At 33.9% G+C, this 19,867-nt stretch overlaps 1 long non-coding RNA gene across 19 annotated transcripts in view; it reads left to right on the forward strand.

Moving 5' to 3' along the window:
• Positions 1–19,867, forward strand: part of LOC138857288 (uncharacterized) — a 38,874-nt gene that overhangs the window by 11,984 nt on the left and 7,023 nt on the right. For 8 of the 19 annotated variants that reach the window (XR_011396388.1, XR_011396377.1, XR_011396393.1 and 5 more), the window contains exons 3-6: positions 1–1,337; positions 4,382–6,918; positions 9,471–12,029; positions 15,232–17,801. The exon at positions 1–1,337 is cut by the window's left edge. This is a non-coding gene — a long non-coding RNA (uncharacterized lncRNA). The remainder of the gene's footprint in view (positions 1,338–4,381; positions 6,919–9,470; positions 12,030–15,231; positions 17,802–19,867) is intronic. The other 11 variants (XR_011396381.1, XR_011396395.1, XR_011396386.1 and 8 more) reach the window with 11 other exon arrangements.

Raw genomic sequence — 19,867 nt, forward strand, 5'->3', positions numbered from 1 at the left:
CAGTGCATAGCTCCTCTACTGATTCCAAAAGTGCATCATGTGGCGCAATCTCGGAGGACGTAGCTCCTCCAACCAGGTTATGATTATCCATGAAGCGCTCAAAATGTGATTCAAGTGACTTGAGCTCTTGTTGAAAGTGAAATACATCACGACCTTCTATGGCACCTTCCGAGAAACGTGTATGTATGTGCTTTATTGCTTTCACTGTTGATGTACGCTAATTGAGCTCCGCCATGAAACCCCAAAACCGCAATTACAAAACGAAATTAAAAAATATTTGTCCTCACAGGAGGCACCAAAATGAGGAATACTTAATTTACCAGCGGGTAGAGTTCTCAATGCTTTATTGGGATTTGTACAATTGTGAACGGTTTGTTTGACACCAAACTAGAGATGAGTATAATCAGCACCGAGTTACAATCAGAGAAGAGTTCGTACACACATACATGTCCTCCGACATTTATAGGAGTTCAACGGAATTTAAAATACCGTAACTTTAGATATGCGTAAACAAAGACAATTGTAAAGGGAATGAATGATAAACGAGAGATGACAAATATAAAACTTAGATAAGACAGTATTGCCAGATCAAACTTGACATTATTAAAAAAAAAACTTAATCTAATGTAACTAATCCTAAACAATTAATAGCAGGTACCCTAAATACTGTTTTACTATTTTTATGGTAATTCCTTACAAACAGAATATGAGACCAACATACAAATTTAATACACAACGCGCTTCAGATGTCGCGTGTGTATAGCCATTAAATTGATACTTTTATTCAACAATCCAGTGATCGAACTTAAGAGTGAGTTATTGGTAGACGATTTATCGAGAAATCCATTATGACAACCGTGACGTAGAGTGTAGGCAACAATCAATAATAATGGTTTGAAGATGTTGTTGTCATGGAAACCGTTTACAATTCTTGAACATTTTGCAGGAAATTTTTAATATAGTGGATTGATATACTTAAATTTTGATATCAATCTATGAATATAGTGAAATATTCATATTTCCGATAATTGCATGTCATTTCTTTGCAAAACTATGTGACGTAGAAAAGTGAGAGTGTTTGCAACTAGAAAGCATTTTCATGAGCGTATAACGTCCGGGTAAACCATCAAAATGACAGATTATTGCCCGCAATAGATTTTTCTAGACTCGTGTATTGTGTCCTCAGGTGCCCGGTTAAAAATTTTGACTGCAATATTTATTGGTTCTGGGAGCGTGATGTAATGTCGCTAAGAAGTATATTTACTGACGGTATCTCAAAACAAATAATATTAAACATTGTGTGATACATTTTATATATAAATAATAATTTACGAAAAGTAAGGAAATGAATTCAATATTTAGAAACATGGACAAGAAAAGTTTACCAAAATTATTCAATAACGAAACATTACTTTGTTGTCAGTGATATATTGTATATTATGCTTTTTCGATATTTAAGTTTAATCGCGATTTGGTCCGAAAGAATGTTTCGTCATAAAAAAAGGGGGGGAAAACTTTAGTCCCACGCTTTCGGGGATAAAATGGGTATGGGCGGATAGAGGAGATCCTCCAGATCAAGAATATATATAGATATAGCCGCGGGAAACCTATGGTTTTCAAGATATTTGGGTTTAAAGTTCAAAATTTCGTCTATTTAAAGTACGTATTTTTTCGTTATAGAATGAATTATACAGTTATATTTTTAACTTTTATATCCACTAACACTTCACTAATTCGTTTTTACACATTTTTTGTATATTATATCATAAAAAATAGCTTTATTTCAATATTTTAATTATTCTTCAATTTTTGTGATTTTCACAATAACAAGATGGTTGCAAAATGTCAAATAACCAGTGTTACCTTATCGACATCTTTTGTAAGTGAACTGAAAGAAATGAAAACAGATTATACCCCAATTAAAATATGTTGAAATTCCATTCATTTTTAAAATAAAAACTTGAATTATAAATTTTATAATTTATCCTTTCCCACAATTTAAGCACAACTCACTAAACGCGTTTGAATTTTATTTGCCATATATGAAGTAAATAGCAAATGGAAAAAACGAAACGGTACTTTTCTTCAAAAGTAACAGTAATTATATCCGTTAGAGAGCATTGATGTTAAGGATTATGTTATACCCTCTATGACAATATTACTTTTTTGCGTGAAACTCCTTTTTGCGTTGGCGGCCTTCGGCCTCGCTTCAAAAAAAATAACCCTGGTCGATCCAACACCTGGGTTTATCAAAAGAAGGAAACTAAATGATTTATTAGTGTCCATCAACAATTATGATTCCTGTATCTAGGGATCTATAATCTCTGTTAATTTTATTTTTCTTCGTTTACAAAATATATTAGTATGGCAACACTGATGTTTTGACATTCATAACCATTTTGTTATTGTCAAAATTGATAAAATTGAAGAATGATTTAAATATTGAAATAAAGCTATTTTTTATGATATAATATAAAAAAAATGTGTAAAAACGAATTAGTGAAGTGTTAGTGGATATAAAAGTTAAAAATATAAGTGTATAATTCATTCTATAACGAAAAAATACGTACTTTAAATAGTCGAAATTTTGAACTTTAAACCCAAATATCTTGAAAACAATAGGTTTCCCGCGGCAATATCTATATATATTCTTGATCTGGAAGATCTCCTCTATCCGCCCATACCCATTTTATCACCGAAAGCGTGGGACGTTATTCTAAAGCCGACCCAAAAGGGGATTCAATTCAGCGAGACAGGCACGATTATTTGTAATAAAGGAAACTTTTTATTATTTTGTGAATAGAAAGAATTGAAGATACATATGTACATTAAATGTGAATTAAAGTTATGGGGTCGGCTTTAGCATACCACCTCACGAGTTCAGGGTTAAAATGGTCATGGGTCGGCTTTAGTATACCGTCCAAGGCTTTCGGGAATAAAATGGGGGTGGGCTTTTGTTTAGCATCCCACGATTTCAGGGTTAAGAGGGGAAGGTTGGATAGAGGATATCCTCCAGATCAAGAATATATATAGATATTGCCGCGGGAAACTTATAGTTTTCGAAATATTTACGTTTAAAGTTGAAAATTTCAACTATTTTAAGTACGTATTTGTGCGATTTAAAATGAATTATACACTTATTTTTTTCTTTTTTATATCCACTAACACTTGACTAATTAGTTTTTCGACATTTTTTTTTATTAGATGCTGCAAAAATAGCTTTATTTCCATATTTAAATCATACTTCAATTTTATTAATTTTTACAATAACAAAATGGTGGTGAATGTCAAAACAGCAGTGTTGCCATACTAATATATTTTGTAAACGAAGAAAAATAAAATAAACAGAGATTATATCCTAGACACAGGAAACAACGCAAAAAGAAGTTCTGCGCAAAAAAACCTCGATACACGCCAGTGTTGGACCGACCAGGGTTATTTTTTTGAAGCGCGGGCGAAGTCCGCCAATGCAAAAAGAAGTTCTGCGCAAAAAAACCTCGATACACCCCGGTGTTGGACCGACCAGGGTTATTTTTTTAAAGCGCGGCCGAAGGCCGCCTACCCATAAGGGGTTCTACGCGAAAAGAAATTGTTACATCCAGGTGTTGAACCGACCAGGGTTATTTTTTTTGAAGCGCGGCCGAAGGCCCCCAACGCAAAAGGAAGTTCTACAAGAAAAAGTAATATTGTCATAGAGTGTATAACGTAATACTTAACATCAATGCTCTGTAATAGTTTATTTCTCTAGGTTTTGGATTCCTGTATTTGGGGTATTATCTTTTTAACTTCTTTCAGTTCAATTACAAAAGATGTCGATAAGGTAACACTGGTTATTTGACATTTTGCAACCCTTTTGTAATTGTCGGAATTAATAGAATTTAACAATAATTTAATAATTGAATTAAACTATTTTTGCACTATATAATGTAAAATAAATGTGTACAAACGAATTAGTGAAGTGTTAGTGGGTATAAAAGTGGAAAATGACTTGTCTATTCGTAAGAAAATAAAACTTTATTTGTCTTACGCTGGGCAGAAAAGGTATGCGTAAAAGGTACCCACAAAATAAATTGTTGGAAAACATAAATGTATATACTTTTTATAAAAACCAATTTATTTTATATTCCTTAAAGCACATTAAATATAATATATTGTATATACTTCTTATAAAAATCAATTTATTTGATATTCCTTAAAGCACATTAAATATGTAGATATAAACAAAACCCAACATACCGACGAATAGAAAATTCATTAGAAAAAGTCTGTGTACATACATATATTTCATAATCTGGAGAACTTTCTCTATCGGTACATACCAATTTTAACCCCAAATTCCGGGGATGCTGTTCTAAAATGTACCCCTCTATTTAATTCTAAGGTATCGAAAAGGCTATAAAGTTTCAATGTCGCAAACAAGATAAAGCAGTTGAAGGGCATCCCAATTTCTATTCCAGTGACGCATTGGTCGTCTGTACACTGTTCACCTGAACAATACCCCATACTTCTATTTGCAGTTGCTGTTAATTAATGTACGTGGATGGACAGTCTTCCCAGATTTAAGTCAGTCAACAGTCGATGGTTAGCTGTGCGCCATCGGCGGGGTCGGACCATAAGGAGAAAGGTGTTAGATGAGTGGGGTCCGTTGGGCATGCAAAGAGGTGGTGTCATGCGGATACTCTTTGCATGCTGGACTTATGTATGATATGTCGGGGTCGATTCTGCATAGGTATGTGTTTAACCTGCTACAGTATCCAGAACGAAGATACGCCACCTATCGACAAGCTTGCCTTGTTTGGAACAAAATCTTCTTGATGCATATTGAGACACTACACTCTATGATGAACAAAATACATCAAATACACACGTTATTTGCATAATATGGGCAACCTGCGTCTAATCTCATCCAAAAGATCTTTGGCAAAGTGCAAGGACTACATGCGTAAAGATATTCTACATTGTTTGTGCGCTGCTAATCAAAATCCGCAAAATTACGATTCTTTCGGCACTGCGATTTGATTGTACGGGCGGATAGAGGATATACACATATGCCTGCCTCTGACTTATAGTTTTCGAGATATTTGTATTTAAAGTTCCAAAATTTGTTAAAGTTATGCACGCCCTACACTATGTTTAACACCCTGTCGACCCATTTGTCAACTCATTTGTACACATTAAAATATATCCATAATATAGATTTATTGTGCATTTTTAAAGTAAGTAAATATATTATATATAAGAAATTTGTATTTTTACGTTAATGACAAATATCAGTATTGCCACATGCTGTGTTGTGCAAAAATTATCAAAAAATGTTTTGTTGTTGTTGTTGTAGCGGCAGAATTTTGTCGAGTTGACAGTCCTTGGCCGGAAAAAATCCGGATCCGTTCCGGTTACGTAGATCCGAATGTTATGGAAACGGCAAAAAAAAAAAGATTTAGTACCCCGCCCTCTCCTCATATAACGGTTATGTTGCAAACTACTAAAACAGAGATGTTGTGGGACAATGGTGCGCCAGGTCAGCGACATTAGTTCCAAACTCTTGACGATGCGATGAGACGATTAAGTCAGCTGCATGCCGCAGTGCATAGCTCCTCTACTGATTCCAAAAGTGCATCATGTGGCGCAATCTCGGAGGACGTAGCTCCTCCAACCAGGTTATGATTATCCATGAAGCGCTCAAAATGTGATTCAAGTGACTTGAGCTCTTGTCGAAAGTGAAACACATCACGACCTTCTATGGCACCTTCCGAGAAACGTGTATGTATGTGCTTTATTGCTTTCACTGTTGATGTACGCTAATTGAGCTCCGCCATGAAACCCCAAAACCGCAATTACAAAACGAAATTAAAAAATATTTGTCCTCACAGGAGGCACCAAAATGAGGAATACTTAATTTACCAGCGGGTAGAGTTCTCAATGCTTTATTGGGATTTGTACAATTGTGAACGGTTTGTTTGACACCAAACTAGAGATGAGTATAATCAGCACCGAGTTACAATCAGAGAAGAGTTCGTACACACATACATGTCCTCCGACATTTATAGGAGTTCAACGGAATTTAAAATACCGTAACTTTAGATATGCGTAAACAAAGACAATTGTAAAGGGAATGAATGATAAACGAGAGATGACAAATATAAAACTTAGATAAGACAGTATTGCCAGATCAAACTTGACATTATTAAAAAAAAAACTTTATCTAATGTAACTAATCCTAAACAATTAATAGCAGGTACCCTAAATACTGTTTTACTATTTTTATGGTAATTCCTTACAAACAGAATATGAGACCAACATACAAATTTAATACACAACGCGCTTCAGATGTCGCGTGTGTATAGCCATTAAATTGATACTTTTATTCAACAATCCAGTGATCGAACTTAAGAGTGAGTTATTGGTAGACGATTTATCGAGAAATCCATTATGACAACCGTGACGTAGAGTGTAGGCAACAATCAATAATAATGGTTTGAAGATGTTGTTGTCATGGAAACCGTTTACAATTCTTGAACATTTTGCAGGAAATTTTTAATATACTGGATTGATATACTTAAATTTTGATATCAATCTATGAATATAGTGAAATATTCATATTTCCGATAATTGCATGTCATTTCTTTGCAAAACTATGTGACGTAGAAAAGTGAGAGTGTTTGCAACTAGAAAGCATTTTCATGAGCGTATAACGTCCGGGTAAACCATCAAAATGACAGATTATTGCCCGCAATAGATTTTTCTAGACTCGTGTATTGTGTCCTCAGGTGCCCGGTTAAAAATTTTGACTGCAATATTTATTGGTTCTGGGAGCGTGATGTAATGTCGCTAAGAAGTATATTTACTGACGGTATCTCAAAACAAATAATATTAAACATTGTGTGATACATTTTATATATAAATAATAATTTACGAAAAGTAAGGAAATGAATTCAATATTTAGAAACATGGACAAGAAAAGTTTACCAAAATTATTCAATAACGAAACATTACTTTGTTGTCAGTGATATATTGTATATTATGCTTTTTCGATATTTAAGTTTAATCGCGATTTGGTCTGAAAGAATGTTTCGTCATAAAAAAAGGGGGGGAAAACTTTAGTATAACGTCCCACGCTTTCGGGGATAAAATGGGTATGGGCGGATAGAGGAGATCCTCCAGATCAAGAATATATATAGATATAGCCGCGGGAAACCTATGGTTTTCAAGATATTTGGGTTTAAAGTTCAAAATTTCGTCTATTTAAAGTACGTATTTTTTCGTTATAGAATGAATTATACAGTTATATTTTTAACTTTTATATCCACTAACACTTCACTAATTCGTTTTTACACATTTTTTGTATATTATATCATAAAAAATAGCTTTATTTCAATATTTTAATTATTCTTCAATTTTTGTGATTTTCACAATAACAAGATGGTTGCAAAATGTCAAATAACCAGTGTTACCTTATCGACATCTTTTGTAAGTGAACTGAAAGAAATGAAAACAGATTATACCCCAATTAAAATATGTTGAAATTCCATTCATTTTTAAAATAAAAACTTGAATTATAAATTTTATAATTTATCCTTTTCCACAATTTAAGCACAACTCACTAAACGCGTTTGAATTTTATTTGCCATATATCTTGAAAACAATAGGTTTTCCGCGGCTATATCTATATATATTCTTGATCTGGAAGATCTCCTCTATCCGCCCATACCCATTTTATCACCGAAAGCGTGGGACGTTATTCTAAAGCCGACCCAAAAGGGGATTCAATTCAGCGAGACAGGCACGATTATTTGTAATAAAGGAACCTTTTTATTATTTTGTGAATAGAAAGAATTGAAGATACATATGTACATTAAATGTGAATTAAAGTTATGGGGTCGGCTTTAGCATACCACCTCACGAGTTCAGGGTTAAAATGGTCATGGGTCGGCTTTAGTATACCGTCCAAGGCTTTCGGGGATAAAATGGGGGTGGGCTTTTGTTTAGCATCCCACGATTTCAGGGTTAAGAGGGGAAGGTTGGATAGAGGATATCCTCCAGATCAAGAATATATATAGATATTGCCGCGGGAAACTTATAGTTTTCGAAATATTTACGTTTAAAGTTGAAAATTTCAACTATTTTAAGTACGTATTTTTGCGATTTAAAATGAATTATACACTTATTTTTTTCTTTTTTATATCCACTAACACTTGACTAATTAGTTTTTCGACATTTTTTTTATTAGATGCTGCAAAAATAGCTTTATTTCCATATTTAAATCATACTTCAATTTTATTAATTTTGACAATAACAAAATGGTGGTGAATGTCAAAACAGCAGTGTTGCCATACTAATATATTTTGTAAACGAAGAAAAATAAAATAAACAGAGATTATACCCTAGATACAGGAAAAAACGCAAAAAGAAGTTCTGCGCAAAAAAACCTCGATACACCCCAGTGTTGGACCGACCAGGGTTATTTTTTTGAAGCGCGGGCGAAGTCCGCCAATGCAAAAAGAAGTTCTGCGCAAAAAAACCTCGATACACCCCGGTGTTGAACCGACCAGGGTTATTTTTTTAAAGCGCGGCCGAAGGCCGCCTACCCATAAGGGGTTCTACGCGAAAAGAAATTGTTACATCCAGGTGTTGAACCGACCAGGGTTATTTTTTTTGAAGCGCGGCCGAAGGCCCCCAACGCAAAAGGAAGTTCTACAAGAAAAAGTAATATTGTCATAGAGTGTATAACGTAATACTTAACATCAATGCTCTGTAATAGTTTATTTCTCTAGGTTTTGGATTCCTGTATTTGGGGTATTATCTGTTTTAACTTCTTTCAGTTCAATTACAAAAGATGTCGATAAGGTAACACTGGTTATTTGACATTTTGCAACCCTTTTGTAATTGTCGGAATTAATAGAATTTAACAATAATTTAATTATTGAATTAAACTATTTTTGCACTATATAATGTAAAATAAATGTGTACAAACGAATTAGTGAAGTGTTAGTGGGTATAAAAGTGGAAAATGACTTGTCTATTCGTAAGAAAATAAAACTTTATTTGTCTTACGCTGGGCAGAAAAGGTATGCGTAAAAGGTACCCACAAAATAAATTGTTGGAAAACATAAATGTATATACTTTTTATAAAAACCAATTTATTTTATATTCCTTAAAGCACATTAAATATAATATATTGTATATACTTCTTATAAAAATCAATTTATTTTATATTCCTTAAAGCACATTAAATATAATATTTTGTATATACTTCTTATAAAAATCAATTTATTTGATATTCCTTAAAGCACATTAAATATGTAGATATAAACAAAACCCAACATACCGACGAATAGAAAATTCATTAGAAAAAGTCTGTGTACATACATATATTTCATAATCTGGAGAACTTTCTCTATCGGTACATACCAATTTTAACCCCAAATTCCGGGGATGCTGTTCTAAAATGTACCCCTCTATTTAATTCTAAGGTATCGAAAAGGCTATAAAGTTTCAATGTCGCAAACAAGATAACGCAGTTGAAGGGCATCCCAATTTCTATTCCAGTGACGCATTGGTCGTCTGTACACTGTTCACCTGAACAATACCCCATACTTCTATCTGCAGTTGCTGTTAATTAATGTACGTGGATGGACAGTCTTCCCAGATTTAAGTCAGTCAACAGTCGATGGTTAGCTGTGCGCCAGCTATGTTGTTGTTTTCCCACTAAAAGAGCTGTATCGGCGGGGTCGGACCATAAGGAGAAAGGTATTAGATGAGTGGGGTCCGTTGGGCATGCAAAGAGGTGGTGTCATGCGGATACTCTTTGCATGCTGGACTTATGTATGATATGTCGGGGTCGATTCTGCATAGGTATGTGTTTAACCTGCTGCAGTATCCAGAACGAAGATACGCCACCTATCGACAAGCTTGCCTTGTTTGGAACAAAATCTTCTTGATGCATATTGAGACACTACACTCTATGATGAACAAAATACATCAAATACACACGTTATTTGCTATAATATGGGCAACCTGCGTCTAATCTCATCCAAAAGATCTTTGGCAAAGTGCAAGGACTCCATGCGTAAAGATATTCTACATTGTTTGTGCGCTGCTAATCAAAATCCGCAAAATTACGATTCTTTTGGCACTGCGATCTGATTGTACGGGCGGATAGAGGATATACACATATACCTGCCTCTGACTTATAGTTTTCGAGATATTTGTATTTAAAGTTCCAAAATTTGTTAAAGTTATGCACGCCCTACACTATGTTTAACACCCTGTCGACCCATTTGTCAACTCATTTGTACACATTAAAATATATCCATAATATAGATTTATTGTGCATTTTTAAAGTAAGTAAATATATTATATATAAGAATATATTAATGACAAATATCAGTATTGCCACATGCTGTGTTGTGCAAAAATTATCAAAAAATGTTTTGTTGTTGTTGTTGTAGCGGCAGAATTTTGTCGAGTTGACAGTCCTTGGCCGGAAAAAATCCGGATCCGTTCCGGTTACGTAGATCCGAATGTTATGGAAACGGCAAAAAAAAAAAAGATTTAGTACCCCGCCCTCTCCTCATATAACGGTTATGTTGCAAACTACTAAAACAGAGATGTTGTGGGACAATGGTGCGCCAGGTCAGCGACATTAGTTCCAAACTCTTGACGATGCGATGAGACGATTAAGTCAGCTGCATGCCGCAGTGCATAGCTCCTCTACTGATTCCAAAAGTGCGTCATGTGGCGCAATCTCGGAGGACGTAGCTCCTCCAACCAGGTTATGATTATCCATGAAGCGCTCAAAATGTGATTCAAGTGACTTGAGCTCTTGTTGAAAGTGAAACACATCACGACCTTCTATGGCACCTTCCGAGAAACGTGTATGTATGTGCTTTATTGCTTTCACTGTTGATGTACGCTAATTGAGCTCCGCCATGAAACCCCAAAACCGCAATTACAAAACGAAATTAAAAAATATTTGTCCTCACAGGAGGCACCAAAATGAGGAATACTTAATTTACCAGCGGGTAGAGTTCTCAATGCTTTATTGGGATTTGTACAATTGTGAACGGTTTGTTTGACACCAAACTAGAGATGAGTATAATCAGCACCGAGTTACAATCAGAGAAGAGTTCGTACACACATACATGTCCTCCGACATTTATAGGAGTTCAACGGAATTTAAAATACCGTAACTTTAGATATGCTTAAACAAAGACAATTGTAAAAGGAATGAATGATAAACGAGAGATGACAAATATAAAACTTAGATAAGACAGTATTGCCAGATCAAACTTGACATTATTAAAAAAACTTAATCTAATGTAACTAATCCTAAACAATTAATAGCAGGTACCCTAAATACTGTTTTACTATTTTTATGGTAATTCCTTATAAACAGAATATGAGACCAACATACAAATTTAATACACAACGCGCTTTAGATGTCGCGTGTGTATAGCCATTAAATTGATACTTTTATTCAACAATCCACTGATCGAACTTAAGAGTGAGTTATTGGTAGACGATTTATCGAGAAATCCATTATGACAACCGTGACGTAGAGTGTAGGCAACAATCAATAATAATGGTTTGAAGATGTTGTTGTCATGGAAACCGTTTACAATTCTTGAACATTTTGCAGGAAATTTTTAATATAGTGGATTGATATACTTAAATTTTGATATCAATCTATGAATATAGTGAAATATTCATATTTCCGATAATTGCATGTCATTTCTTTGCAAAACTATGTGACGTAGAAAAGTGAGAGTGTTTGCAACTAGAAAGCATTTTCATGAGCGTATAACGTCCGGGTAAACCATCAAAATGACAGATTATTGCCCGCAATAGATTTTTCTAGACTCGTGTATTGTGTCCTCAGGTGCCCGGTTAAAAATTTTGACTGCAATATTTATTGGTTCTGGGAGCGTGATGTAATGTCGCTAAGAAGTATATTTACTGACGGTATCTCAAAACAAATAATATTAAACATTGTGTGATACATTTTATATATAAATAATAATTTACGAAAAGTAAGGAAATGAATTCAATATTTAGAAACATGGACAAGAAAAGTTTACCAAAATTATTCAATAACGAAACATTACTTTGTTGTCAGTGATATATTGTATATTATGCTTTTTCGATATTTAAGTTTAATCGCGATTTGGTCCGAAAGAATGTTTCGTCATAAAAAAAGGGGGGGAAAACTTTAGTATAACGTCCCACGCTTTCGGGGATAAAATGGGTATGGGCGGATAGAGTAGATCCTCCAGATCAAGAATATATATAGATATTGCCGCGGGAAACCTATGGTTTTCAAGATATTTGGGTTTAAAGTTGAAAATTTCGTCTATTGAAAGTACGTATTTTTTCGTTATAGAATGAATTATACAGTTATATTTTTAACTTTTATATCCACTAACACTTCACTAATTCGTTTTTACACATTTTTTTATATTATATCATAAAAAATTGCTTTATTTCAATATTTTAATTATTCTTCAATTTTTGTGATTTTCACAATAACAAGATGGTTGCAAAATGTCAAATAACCAGTGTTACCTTATCGACATCTTTTGTAAGTGAACTGAAAGAAATGAAAACAGATTATACCCCAATTAAAATATGTTGAAATTCCACTCATTTTTAAAATAAAAACTTGAATAATAACTTTTATAATTTATCCTTTTCCACAATTTAAGCACAACTCACTAAACGCGTTTGAATTTTATTTGCCATATATGAAGTAATTAGCAAATGGAAAAAACGAAACGGTACTTTTCTTCAAACAGTAATTATATCCGTTAGAGAGCATTGATGTTAAGGATTATGTTATACCCTCTATGACAATATTACTTTTTCGCGTAAAACTCCTTTTTGCGTTGGCGGCCTTCGGCCGCACTTCAAAAAAAATAACCCTGGTCGATCCAACACCCGGGTGTACTAAGGTCTTTTTGCGTGGAACTCCTTTTTGCGTTGGCGGCCTTCGGCCTCGCTTCAAAAAAAAATAACCCTGGTCGATCCAACACCTGGGTTTATCAAAAGAAGGAAACTAAATGATTTATTAGTGTCCATCAACAATTATGATTCCTGTATCTAGAGTATAATATCTGTTTATTTTATTTTTCTTCGTTTACAAAATATATTAGTATGGCAACACTGATGTTTTGACATTCACAACCATTTTGTTATTGTCAAAATTGATAAAATTGAAGAATGATTTAAATATTGAAATAAAGCTATTTTTTATGATATAATATAAAAAAAATGTGTAAAAACGAATTAGTGAAGTGTTAGTGGATATAAAAGTTAAAAATATAAGTGTATAATTCATTCTATAACGAAAAAATACGTACTTTAAATAGTCGAAATTTTGAACTTTAAACCCAAATATCTTGAAAACAATAGGTTTCCCGCGGCTATATCTATATATATTCTTGATCTGGAAGACCTCCTCTATCCACCCATACCCATTTTATCACCGAAAGCGTGGGACGTTATTCTAAAGCCGACCCAAAAGGGGATTCAATTCAGCGAGACAGGCACGATTATTTGTAATAAAGGAAACTTTTTATTATTTTGTGAATAGAAAGAATTGAAGATACATATGTACATTAAATGTGAATTAAAGTTATGGGGTCGGCTTTAGCATACCACCTCACGAGTTCAGGGTTAAAATGGTCATGGGTCGGCTTTAGTATACCGTCCAAGGCTTTCGGGGATAAAATGGGGGTGGGCTTTTGTTTAGCATCCCACGATTTCAGGGTTAAGAGGGGAAGGTTGGATAGAGGATATCCTCCAGATCAAGAATATATATAGATATTGCCGCGGGAAACTTATAGTTTTCGAAATATTTACGTTTAAAGTTGAAAATTTCAACTATTTTAAGTACGTATTTTTGCGATTTAAAATGAATTATACACTTATTTTTTTCTTTTTTATATCCACTAACACTTGACTAATTAGTTTTTCGACATTTTTTTTATTAGATGCTGCAAAAATAGCTTTATTTCCATATTTAAATCATACTTCAATTTTATTAATTTTGACAATAACAAAATGGTGGTGAATGTCAAAACAGCAGTGTTGCCATACTAATATATTTTGTAAACGAAGAAAAATAAAATAAACAGAGATTATACCCTAGATACAGGAAACAACGCAAAAAGAAGTTCTGCGCAAAAAAACCTCGATACACCCCAGTGTTGGACCGACCAGGGTTATTTTTTTGAAGCGCGGGCGAAGTCCGCCAATGCAAAAAGAAGTTCTGCGCAAAAAAACCTCGATACACCCCGGTGTTGGACGGACCAGGGTTATTTTTTTAAAGCGCGGCCGAAGGCCGCCTACCCATAAGGGGTTCTACGCGAAAAGAAATTGTTACATCCAGGTGTTGAACCGACCAGGGTTATTTTTTTTGAAGCGCGGCCGAAGGCCCCCAACGCAAAAGGAAGTTCTACAAGAAAAAGTAATATTGTCATAGAGTGTATAACGTAATACTTAACATCAATGCTCTGTAATAGTTTATTTCTCTAGGTTTTGGATTCCTGTATTTGGGGTATTATCTGTTTTAACTTCTTTCAGTTCAATTACAAAAGATGTCGATAAGGTAACACTGGTTATTTGACATTTTGCAACCCTTTTGTAATTGTCGGAATTAATAGAATTTAACAATAATTTAATAATTGAATTAAACTATTTTTGCACTATATAATGTAAAATAAATGTGTACAAACGAATTAGTGAAGTGTTAGTGGGTATAAAAGTGGAAAATTACTTGTCTATTCGTAAGAAAATAAAACTTTATTTGTCTTACGCTGGGCAGAAAAGGTATGCGTACAAGGTACCCACAAAATAAATTGTTGGAAAACATAAATGTATATACTTTTTATAAAAACCAATTTATTTTATATTCCTTAAAGCACATTAAATATAATATATTGTATATACTTCTTATAAAAATCAATTTATTTGATATTCCTTAAAGTACATTAAATATAATATTATGTATATACTTCTTATAAAAATCAATTTATTTGATATTCCTTAAAGCACATTAAATATGTAGATATAAACAAAACCCAACATACCGACGAATAGAAAATTCATTAAAAAAAGTCTGTGTACATACATATATTTCATAATCTGAAGAACTTTCTCTATCGGTACATACCAATTTTAACCCCAAATTCCGGGGATGCTGTTCTAAAATGTACCCCTCTATTTAATTCTAAGGTATCGAAAAGGCTATAAAGTTTCAATGTCGCAAACAAGATAAAGCAGTTGAAGGGCATCCCAATTTCTATTCCAGTGACGCATTGGTCGTCTGTACACTGTTCACCTGAACAATACCCCATACTTCTATCTGCAGTTGCTGTTAATTAATGTACGTGGATGGACAGTCTTCCCAGATTTAAGTCAGTCAACAGCCGATGGTTAGCTGTGCGCCACCTATGTTGTTGTTTTCCCACTAAAAGAGCTGTATCGGCGGGGTCGGACCATAAGGAGAAAGGTATTAGATGAGTGGGGTCCGTTGGGCATGCAAAGAGGTGGTGTCATGCGGATACTCTTTGCATGCTGGACTTATGTATGATATGTCGGGGTCGATTCTGCATAGGTATGTGTTTAACCTGCTACAGTATCCAGAACGAAGATACGCCACCTATCGACAAGCTTGCCTTGTTTGGAACAAAATCTTCTTGATGCATATTGAGACACTACACTCTATGATGAACAAAATACATCAAATACACACGTTATTTGCTATAATATGGGCAACCTGCGTCTAATCTCATCCAAAAGATCTTTGGCAAAGTGCAAGGACTACATGCGTAAAGATATTCTACATTGTTTGTGCGCTGCTAATCAAAATCCGCAAAATTACGATTCTTTCGGCACTGCGATCTGATTGTACGGGCGGATAGAGGATATACACATATAGCTGCCTCTGACTTATAGTTTTCGAGATATTTGTATTTAAAGTTCCAAAATTTGTTAAAGTTATGCACGCCCTACACTATGTTTAACACCCTGTCGACCCATTTGTCAACTCATTTGTACACATTAAAATATATCCATAATATAGATTTATTGTGCATTTTTAAAGTAAGTAAATATATTATATATAAGAAATTTGTATTTTTACATTAATGACAAATATCAGTATTGCCACATGCTGTGTTGTGCAAAAATTATCAAAAAATGTTTTGTTGTTGTTGTTGTAGCGGCAGAATTTTGTCGAGTTGACAGTCCTTGGCCGGAAAAAATCCGGATCCGTTCCGGTTACGTAGATCCGAATGTTATGGAAACGGCAAAAAAAAAAGATTTAGTACCCCGCCCTCTCCTCATATATCGGTTATGTTGCAAACTACTAAAACAGAGATGTTGTGGGACAATGGTGCGCTCCGTCAGCGACATTAGTTCCAAACTCTTGACGATGCAATGAGACGATTAAGTCAGCTGCATGCCGCAGTGCATAGCTCCTCTACTGATTCCAAAAGTGCATCATGTGGCGCAATCTCGGAGGACGTAGCTCCTCCAACCAGGTTATGATTATCCATGAAGCGCTCAAAATGTGATTCAAGTGACTTGAGCTCTTGTTGAAAGTGAAACACATCACGACCTTCTATGGCACCTTCCGAGAAACGTGTATGTATGTGCTTTATTGCTTTCACTGTTGATGTACGCTAATTGAGCTCCGCCATGAAACCCCAAAACCGCAATTACAAAACGAAATTAAAAAATATTTGTCCTCACAGGAGGCACCAAAATGAGGAATACTTAATTTACCAGCGGGTAGAGTCTCAATGCTTTATTGGGATTTGTACAATTGTGAACGGTTTGTTTGACACCAAACTAGAGATGAGTATAATCAGCACCGAGTTACAATCAGAGAAGAGTTCGTACACACATACATGTCCTCCGACATTTATAGGAGTTCAACGGAATTTAAAATACCGTAACTTTAGATATGCGTAAACAAAGACAATTGTAAAGGGAATGAATGATAAACGAGAGATGACAAATATAAAACTTAGATAAGACAGTATTGCCAGATCAAACTTGACATTATTAAAAAAAAAACTTAATCTAATGTAACTAATCCTAAACAATTAATAGCAGGTACCCTAAATACTGTTTTACTATTTTTATGGTAATTCCTTACAAACAGAATATGAGACCAACATACAAATTTAATACACAACGCGCTTCAGATGTCGCGTGTGTATAGCCATTAAATTGATACTTTTATTCAACAATCCAGTGATCGAACTTAAGAGTGAGTTATTGGTAGACGATTTATCGAGAAATCCATTATGACAACCGTGACGTAGAGTGTAGGCAACAATCAATAATAATGGTTTGAAGATGTTGTTGTCATGGAAACCGTTTACAATTCTTGAACATTTTGCAGGAAATTTTTAATATAGTGGATTGATATACTTAAATTTTGATATCAATCTATGAATATAGTGAAATATTCATATTTCCGATAATTGCATGTCATTTCTTTGCAAAACTATGTGACGTAGAAAAGTGAGAGTGTTTGCAACTAGAAAGCATTTTCATGAGCGTATAACGTCCGGGTAAACCATCAAAATGACAGATTATTGCCCGCAATAGATTTTTCTAGACTCGTGTATTGTGTCCTCAGGTGCCCGGTTAAAAATTTTGACTGCAATATTTATTGGTTCTGGGAGCGTGATGTAATGTCGCTAAGAAGTATATTTACTGACGGTATCTCAAAACAAATAATATTAAACATTGTGTGATACATTTTATATATAAATAATAATTTACGAAAAGTAAGGAAATGAATTCAATATTTAGAAACATGGACAAGAAAAGTTTACCAAAATTATTCAATAACGAAACATTACTTTGTTGTCAGTGATATATTGTATATTATGCTTTTTCGATATTTAAGTTTAATCGCGATTTGGTCCGAAAGAATGTTTCGTCATAAAAAAAGGGGGGGAAAACTTTAGTATAACGTCCCACGCTTTCGGGGATAAAATGGGTATGGGTGGATAGAGGAGATCCTCCAGATCAAGAATATATATAGATATAGCCGCGGGAAACCTATGGTTTTCAAGATATTTGGGTTTAAAGTTCAAAATTTCGTCTATTTAAAGTACGTATTTTTTCGTTATAGAATGAATTATACAGTTATATTTTTAACTTTTATATCCACTAACACTTCACTAATTCGTTTTTACACATTTTTTTTATATTATATCATAAAAAATTGCTTTATTTCAATATTTTAATTATTCTTCAATTTTTGTGATTTTCACAATAACAAGATGGTTGCAAAATGTCAAATAACCAGTGTTACCTTATCGACATCTTTTGTAAGTGAACTGAAAGAAATGAAAACAGATTATACCCCAATTAAAATATGTTGAAATTCCATTCATTTTTAAAATAAAAACTTGAATTATAAATTTTATAATTTATCCTTTTCCACAATTTAAGCACAACTCACTAAACGCGTTTGAATTTTATTTGCCATATATGAAGTAAATAGCAAATGGAAAAAACGAAACGGTACTTTTCTTCAAAAGTAACAGTAATTATATCCGTTAGAGAGCATTGATGTTAAGGATTATGTTATACCCTATATGACAATATTACTTTTTCGCGTAGAACTCCTTTTTTCATTGGCGGCCTTCGGCCGCGCTTCAAAAAAAATTACCCTGGTCGATCCAACACCCGGGTGTACTAAGGTCTTTTTGCGTGGAACTCCTTTTTGCGTTGGCGGCCTTCGGCCTCGCTTCAAAAAAAAATAACCCTGGTCGATCCAACACCTGGGTTTATCAAAAGAAGGAAACTAAATGATTTATTAGTGTCCATCAACAATTATGATTCCTGTATCTAGAGTATATCTGTTTATTTTATTTTTCTTCGTTTACAAAATATATTAGTATGGCAACACTGATGTTTTGACATTCACAACCATTTTGTTATTGTCAAAATTGATAAAATTGAAGAATGATTTAAATATTGAAATAAAGCTATTTTTTATGATATAATATAAAAAAAATGTGTAAAAACGAATTAGTGAAGTGTTAGTGGATATAAAAGTTAAAAATATAAGTGTATAATTCATTCTATAACGAAAAACTCTAAACCCAAATATCTTGAAAACAATAGGTTTCCCGCGGCTATATCTATATATATTCTTGATCTGGAAGATCTCCTCGATCCGCCCATACCCATTTTATCACCGAAAGCGTGGGACGTTATTCTAAAGCCGACCCAAAAGGGGATTCAATTCAGCGAGACAGGCACGATTATTTGTAATAAAGGAGCCTTTTTATTATTTTGTGAATAGAAAGAATTGAAGATACATATGTACATTAAATGTGAATTAAAGTTATGGGGTCGGCTTTAGCATACCACCTCACGAGTTCAGGGTTAAAATGGTCATGGGTCGGCTTTAGTATACCGTCCAAGGCTTTCGGGGATAAAATGGGGGTGGGCTTTTGTTTAGCATCCCACGATTTCAGGGTTAAGAGGGGAAGGTTGGATAGAGGATATCCTCCAGATCAAGAATATATATAGATATTGCCGCGGGAAACTTATAGTTTTCGAAATATTTACGTTTAAAGTTGAAAATTTCAACTATTTTAAGTACGTATTTTTGCGATTTAAAATGAATTATACACTTATTTTTTTCTTTTTTACATCCACTAACACTTGACTAATTAGTTTTTCGACATTTTTTTTATTAGATGCTGCAAAAATAGCTTTATTTCCATATTTAAATCATACTTCAATTTTATTAATTTTGACAATAACAAAATGGTGGTGAATGCCATACTAATATATTTTGTAAACGAAGAAAAATAAAATAAACAGAGATTAT

This window comes from Bactrocera oleae, chromosome 5 (assembly GCF_042242935.1).
Source record: "Bactrocera oleae isolate idBacOlea1 chromosome 5, idBacOlea1, whole genome shotgun sequence".
Taxonomy (NCBI): domain Eukaryota; kingdom Metazoa; phylum Arthropoda; class Insecta; order Diptera; family Tephritidae; genus Bactrocera; species Bactrocera oleae.